Raw genomic sequence first — 7,682 nt, 5'->3', positions numbered from 1 at the left:
CGGCGGGTTTTGAGCAATTGCCCTGCTCATCATTTGTACATTTCAATCCTTTTATTACTACTGTTGTCATTTTATTAGTGTTATCATTATCATTATTAGTTTCTTCTTTTCTGTTCTATTAAACCGTTCTTATCTCAACCCAGGAGTTTTACTTCTTTTCCTGATTTTCTCCCCCATCCCACTGGATGGGGGGGGAGTGAGTGAGCGGCTGCATGGTGCTTAGTTGCTGGCTGGGGTTAAACCACGACACTATGGAAAAGAGCTTGCAAATGGGTGGGGCGGGGGCGTGTGTGGCACGTGGAGGGATGGATTTGTTTTCTGGTCAGGTTGCTAAATCTCACAAAACCACTGACTGGAATGAGTTTGTTCCAAGAAGATAACATTTCAGCTAAACTTTAACTTAAAAGATTTGTTAATTCCACAGAATAATTTTCTTCATCCACACCCTCTGTTTCTGCCTCTAGATTCTGGTTGATTGTAACTAAAGTTTGTTCAGCAAAGATTCAGAATATTCATATGTTATGGAAAGACCTACAGTTTTCTTGTTCAGCAATCTCATTCACTGACCATATCTATTCTTAGTATTTAAACTAATTCATTATTTTTTGATAGTCTGGAAGAACATTGGCAGGAGTATGTACGTGTAATTCTGTTGACACAAGTACTGAAAATTAAATGTGTGGAATATGCAAGCTGCAGTTTTAAGTATATTGATGTTTCTGCTGATTTTTAAATATTTGAGTGTAATTACACAGCTATAACAAGTCTTTTGATCAGATTTCTTCAGAAGCCGCTGCTATTATTTATACTTCTAGGGCAGATATCACACATACAGATAAACTGTCTGCAACTTCCTGCATATATTCACTAATCACTAATTCCTCCTACCAGTGTTTATATTTGATATTTAGATTAGTCAAGTGGTTGTTCAAGAGGCTAGCTAATTAAAACTCCTAATATTAATTTCTCAAAATCTGCTGGCTACTCACCAAAGTGGGATTTCTGTGAACAGATACTCAAGGGCCTTACAGACATGGTAATACAGAGAACTGCATTAAACATATAATTGCCCTTTGCCCTTGCAGCTTCAGATGACTTACAAGCAGGCTGCTGTATAGTGATGGAAATAAATGATGGTTAGGGTTACCCTCTTTTGGGGGGGAGGGGATGTTTATGATGTGAAAAGCTATGGCTTCAAAAGACACTGTGTTTAACAGTTTGTGATCTCCTTCTCACTGGACACATGAGCACAGAAAAGTAAAATTACTGTAAGGTAAATGGAAAGGATTCAACCTACATATTTACAATCTAGAGAATTTAATCCAAACAGTACCTTTCTCTCCCTCTTTAGTCATAGTCATGATAGCACATGGGAAACCCATGAAACAGGTTCCCCATCTCACTCATTCATCCAGGGAATATTATTTGATACAAAATACTAGACTATAAAATATCACCTCTTTCTTAAGAGACACATCCTGTCCCTCTTCAAAGGATATTTTTCTCAAAAACCCACCAGATGCTGCAGACAAGCAACTAAATGCTTGTCTGGGCATTTGGGAAGCCTTTTACTGAGGGAATCCAGGTCCTACCTACTAGGCATCTAACAGCAGAGTAGATGATAGATAGAAATCATCTCTGTTGCTTTGGAAAAGACCAGCATTATGTTCGTTGCACAAGACGTATATCGAACTGCACAAGGCAGTTTTCCTTTTCTGTACCAAGGTTTCCCTTGGTGAGAAGATATTGAATGGAGTGATTTTGTTGCCGAAATCCAGAATAAAACTCCTTAACAGCAATGTGAAGTTAAGAAGCAGCCACTTCGTTTATTGCAGCGCTGGATGCATGGGGGATAGTTCCACCAAGCGTGCATACCACAGCTTTAGCACTAACAGGTTATATAGAATGACTAATTGCATATTAATCAGATTAATATACATATACATAAAATGGTTGCAACTGATTATCCTAGTACTGCCTACATCCGATCATGCGCAATGAAGGATCCATTTAAGTCAAAGGGCTGCTTTTGCGACCACCGACCCATCTGAAGTTCTTGCTGGCTGTCCTTGAAGTCTTTGTTCTTGTCCTTGTTCTTTGATCTTGAAGCTTAGCGCAATTTCTGTCACATGTGATCAATTTCAACATTGTTCTCCTCTAGTGTACAGGAACATCTAGTCATAAGAGCAAAGAACTGCAAAACTTATGAGTAAATACTAGTTAATCACTTAACTACACTCTTGTAATTATCTCTATTAGCTAGTCTCCTGGCTAAACTTTTGTCTATTGTTTCAATCATAATGTTAGTTCTTAAACACAAAATTTTGGCAGAAAATATATGAGGTTTCTATGGTTATACCCATCCTGATTCATTGTACCTAACACAATTCCAATTCCCTATAGTTACAATTTTAACCCGTAAGTACAAAACTGATTTTTGTATTGTAACAATTTCCAAATAATTTCCTCACAGAAAAAAGCTACCACTACAGAAGAGGGAGTAAGGAGAGTAATATTTCTGTCAATTTTACTTAATAATTTGACTTGACTCTTTCCTTCCTTTGTTCTGTGATTCATAGCTTCCTACTTTCTTCTTGTGAAAAACAGTGAGAGAAATTGAATGCTTTACTGAGTATTTATATATGCTTTACTGTTCATCCTAACAGCCTTCTATAGTCCAAAATACAATTCTTAATAAAGCATTCTTGAACAGAGGATTTTTAATTAGGAAATTTGAATTAGGAGTCAGGGATTGTGGTAAGAAATTCAAACTGTAATAAAAAAAGTTGTTTCCTATTATATTACATGACTGTAAATAACCTTTACATTTCTATACTTCTAAGATTTTTAAATATAGGAATGTCTGGGTCAGATTCACAAATGACTCTACACAGGGTCATGTGAATCTTTCAACAACATTTTACAGAAAAGATTTAAAACAATTTCTTCTTTATAAGACAGAGAATGTAAGCTTTGTATTGAAATTAAATACCTATCCAAATCATTCCCTCCATACAATCATTACATAGAATAAATTCCACAAGACAGCTAGACCCCAAAAGTAGATACAGCTATTACAGTTCCTTATGTAGTTTACAAAACTTTAGTTAAAAAAAATCTTTGCACTCATTTCTTTCTTGTCATCAAGAAATATATAGCCCAAAGTGTACAAGCCATACTGACAGCTGAAAAATGGAGCTGTCCATTTCGCTTAAGCACTACTCATTCTTTTTGTATATTTACATACAACCAGGCCCTTACATCTGGAACTGCAAACTAGCAACAACTTATGTTCATTCATTCTTAGTCTGCATCTATAATACTACACATCATAGAAAACTGGGTGATTTCAACCCCTGCACTCCAGCACTGCATAGCTACCATGAGACATTTCATGTACTGAGCACATTCTCCTACATGTGGGCAAGTAACTTAAGTAACAGAACAATTAGCGCTTATAAACACTAAACTAAAAATAATGAGATTTAATGCATAAATGTGTACTATGGCCTGTAACCAGAAGAAGCTCTCCTCCTTCCTAATGCACTACACTTCTAAAAGTTTTCTACATTGATCTGTCATATAAGTATTTGCTGTAGCCATGTTCTACTGCAGAATACTGTAAGACCATTTTAAGCATTACTAAGATGTGTAAATTACCCACTTCCCAAAGTCCAGGTTTCAAGGTACAATTCAGATGGTTTAGTTTCTCCAAAGATATTGAAGTATATAGCTCCAAGACATGATCTCCCTTCTAAACACTAATGTGCTCGTAATCACAGTTGTAGCTTATGTGTTTGTAACTCTCATTTGCATAATACTGCTCAGAACTACCTTTTTTTTTTTTACTCCAGGAGATCTACAGAAGGATTCAGCTTTGATGAACTTTTATTTCAGTTAAGTAGGTATCTATATGAATTAAAATTCTACAAACACCATCCACATTCAATGATTCAATGCTAAAATTCTTCTGCTTCTTTTCCTAAACACATATTTCAAATTTCTAAGTGATTTATTTGAGTAACGTCATAGGTGCTGATCCTCATCTCAGACACTTTAACTTTTATTGAGCATGGAAAGATCTTTACTGACAGTTCCTCTTGGCTTTGTAAAGAAAAAAAAAGAGCCAAAGTGTATTCACTGCTGTGGCACACTACAATTACAAAACACAAGAGTAAATAGCTAACAGCCTTTTAGGCACATGGGAAACTCTTATACAGTCACTGTACAGGGCCGCAACTCCTCCATTTTTCATATAAATCCTGAGTTTAGGTAAAACACTTCATTCTCCAAATCTCAGCAACCCTGTACCCTGCAACTTCAAATATACATATACAAGGTAGAAAGGAATAAAACTTCACTAAGAGTTTAGATCTATTTGCACTGTGGTTGTTTTCAAGAATTGTATGTCTTTATCCCATAAACAAACTTATTATAAAAGATGATGTTAATAAAAGCAAATAATTAATGGTCACGGAGAAGCACAAAGTGCATAACTTGCACTGAAAACTGATAACATGCTTTAGGATACTGCCTAAGGCAGCTTAGGAAAATGTCTGTTACTCAGCAAATGTCACAGCAGAAACACACAGTTTCTCCAGGAAACAGATTTTTCTCTTTAGAAAGTTTCAGAGACAAAGCATTCAGTCTCATGTGGGACAGGGGTGTTACTTTCTGCATATATGAAGCTAGTGGTCATAGTCTTCAGGTAGCAGAGAGCCCAAACCCTTGCAAAGGCTTTGTCTCTCACCCATGGGAACATCCCATAGCAAGCCACTGGCTACACTGTTTCCACAGAAAAGGATTAACAGGGGAAGTTATTAAAAGAGACCCTGAGCTTTTTCAAAATGCAGTTTTGCCCTCAAAATATAGTAAATTGCATTAATAATGCTCAACGGTCATTGGAGTACAATAATTCCTGTGTTGCAGTGTAACTGCAAGGTACCTTCTCCTTAACATATCCGAGAGGCTTAGTCCAGCCTCAAGGTAAAGGAACAAGACAGAAGTTACAAAGTCCTGCATTTTAAATAGCATTTGCAGTCCTTCAGCTACAGAAAAAGAGGTGGTTGCCACAACAAACAAAATTCTTAAGTCGAACAAAGCTTCTTCAACTCATTGCATTGTATTTTTCAAACTGAAAGGGCCCCATCTCCTTTCAAATTTGGATAGTGTCATTTTAATACTTCACTTGGCTATTTTCAAACTGTTCTTTTCTTACATTAACACTGATTAAAAATCAATTTAAATTTTAGCATTAATAAAGCCATGAATATCTATAACAAAAATCCAGCAGACCCAAGTTTTAGAGACAACTTTCATCAGTATTTTCCCCCAAAAAAGATTTTAATTCATTGGACAAATACCTTTCCATCTCTAGGAGAATGACCTCTCTTTTATTACAGTGATTTAAGTCAACAGGATTTGTTCAGTCTTCTGAAATTTGATAATAGCTTCTTAACAGGCACAATGAAAATGTGCCCTTTTAGAGTTTTCTCTGATCCATGTTTTTTCCCCTCCAAAAACATTCATGTAGATAACACTAGTGTATGATGTCATCATACCTAAAGAGTTATCTTTGATTATTTCTGGAAAGCAGAATTATTCCAAAGTAATACCTCTGCTTCCAAAGTGATATATGTCACCCTCATAGCCCTGATAAGGCTTTTCATCAGAGACATGAGCCTGTTAAGCTCTTGCAAAAGCAGCTGGTCCTCTGCTATGCACAGGTGCTGAGAGTCATCTTAGGAGCAGATGTCCTAACTGGAAAACTTAATGTGCCTGTGCAGAAACAATAAAAAGCAGTAGAGATGTGCATGTGAAGTAGATGCACCCTGCTAAGGCTGGTGGTGCTACCCAGGTGGAAGAGGTTTCTTTCCCTTTATTTAAACATTTCTGTTGCCTGGCCTGAAGGAAGCTGGATGATATTTTGCCCAGTTGCCCAGTGTTTTTCTTGTTTTATTGAAAGCAGATGTAACATGCATGGTCTTCAGGTGCCAGGAGGTAAGGCCAGCCCATAAGCACTTCCAAAAGGGATCAGGTGTTGGGCTTCAAGTAAAATACTCCTGTGAGGTGGAACCAGGCTTGGGTAGGGTCCTCTCTTAGCCTTTCAGGGGAGTCAAACAACATAAAATAGTTGATTAGCAGCCGTTAGTTTTCCTAGTCACATTTCTCAGCGGTCTGGTATTGCAGACGTTCTCTGGTTGCTTCCTTCAAGGATGTGTGATAACTGCAGGTAACAGAAATGTAGTTTTTTAACAAAAGTTTCTTATACCTATGTGTAATTTGCCTTACTACCCCCCCCCCCCCCCAAAAAAACATTTCGGCAAAAAAAAGGAGCTTTTTCGTGTCTCATCATCTTCATCCCTTTGAGGCAAACATTAGGTATAGGTTTAAATCTTTTAAATCCAGGGGATCAGTGATTTCCTTAAAAAACACAGGGTGTTTTCATTGTTCCAGGTGGCATTGCTGTGGCTGAACATGCTTTTTCAATTGGATCTTTATTCTTCATTCCTTCTCACTGTTCCCTAAGTCTTCAGCAATGTCTGTAGCAGACATAATTATTCTACAGTAACAACACATTTATTTTTCTGGGATAGTAAAAAAATTAATCTCAATGAGCAACATAAAAAACATCACCTGAGGCAGACATTAGGGGTTTCAACAAACTTGGGGTGTTTGGGGATAATCTCTTTTAACTACCCAAAATGTATGTTCTTTCATTCTTCTTTGTGAGTAATTTTTTTTTTTCCTTCAACCTTTGTTTTCTCTCACTTCGGAAAACTTGAAGGAAATATCTTTTCAGCCCTCAGTCAACCAAAACACCGTGGCAACTTCTTTCTGCCTGGAGTTAGCTGTTGAGATGTAACTGCTGTCCTGGCTGTTCACATGCTGAGGAATTTAATGATTTCATGACCACACATCATCGATGCTCTGACTAGTTACATTCCCAAAGCATCAGCCTGGTGCTGTGTTGTATTTGAAATTAATACACATCATTAATATTTAAGCTATTAACTTCTTTATATTCCAGTAGCATCTAACAGACCAAGGTGAAATCTTTTCCCCAGTTCCCAGTTCAATTTTGAGCTTTCCTTCTAAATCTGTTAGGTTCTGTATGCTTTCTCCTTCCAGATTCTAGTGTATAATCTCAGCAAATATATGTGACTTAGTGAAGGTTTAGTTTTAGTAGTCAGTGCAAAGTGAATAAATAAGGACAATAATATGAACCTAGTACAAAGCAGATTCAGAGCCGTCTTTTGCTAGGCAAGCAAGTATTCCAAGTCCTCCAAATTTACGCATCACGCTACTGCTAGGGCTGACCTGTGCCCCGACTTCAACTTAGAAACCAACCTCTGATCTGACGTGCAGCTCTGCAAATTCATGTTATAAATGGGTAATTGCATTTACTGTTATTAAAAACTAATAATACTCGGACGTCACAAACAGCATGAAGGCCACCAAGATGTCCAAGCCTGGACAAAGGCAGAGCAAAATTAAAAAAAAAAAAAAGAAGTTGAAAAGGTGAGGGACATGATCGCAAAGGCGCTTTCTCGGCTTTTTTTTTTGATTTTTCCTTCCCCTCCCCGAAACAGCCCTTCGCGCTGACGACACCAGCAACCAACCCGTCCGCCCTGCGCGCCGCGGAGCGACCCCCGGAGCCCCCGCCCGCGGCGGCTCCCCAT

The sequence above is a fragment of the Haliaeetus leucocephalus genome, unplaced genomic scaffold (genome assembly GCF_000737465.1).
Source record: "Haliaeetus leucocephalus isolate CR32 unplaced genomic scaffold, Haliaeetus_leucocephalus-4.0 Scaffold752, whole genome shotgun sequence".
Taxonomy (NCBI): domain Eukaryota; kingdom Metazoa; phylum Chordata; class Aves; order Accipitriformes; family Accipitridae; genus Haliaeetus; species Haliaeetus leucocephalus.
The sequence above is the reverse complement of the archived record's forward strand: the minus strand, read 5'-3'. Positions refer to the sequence as shown.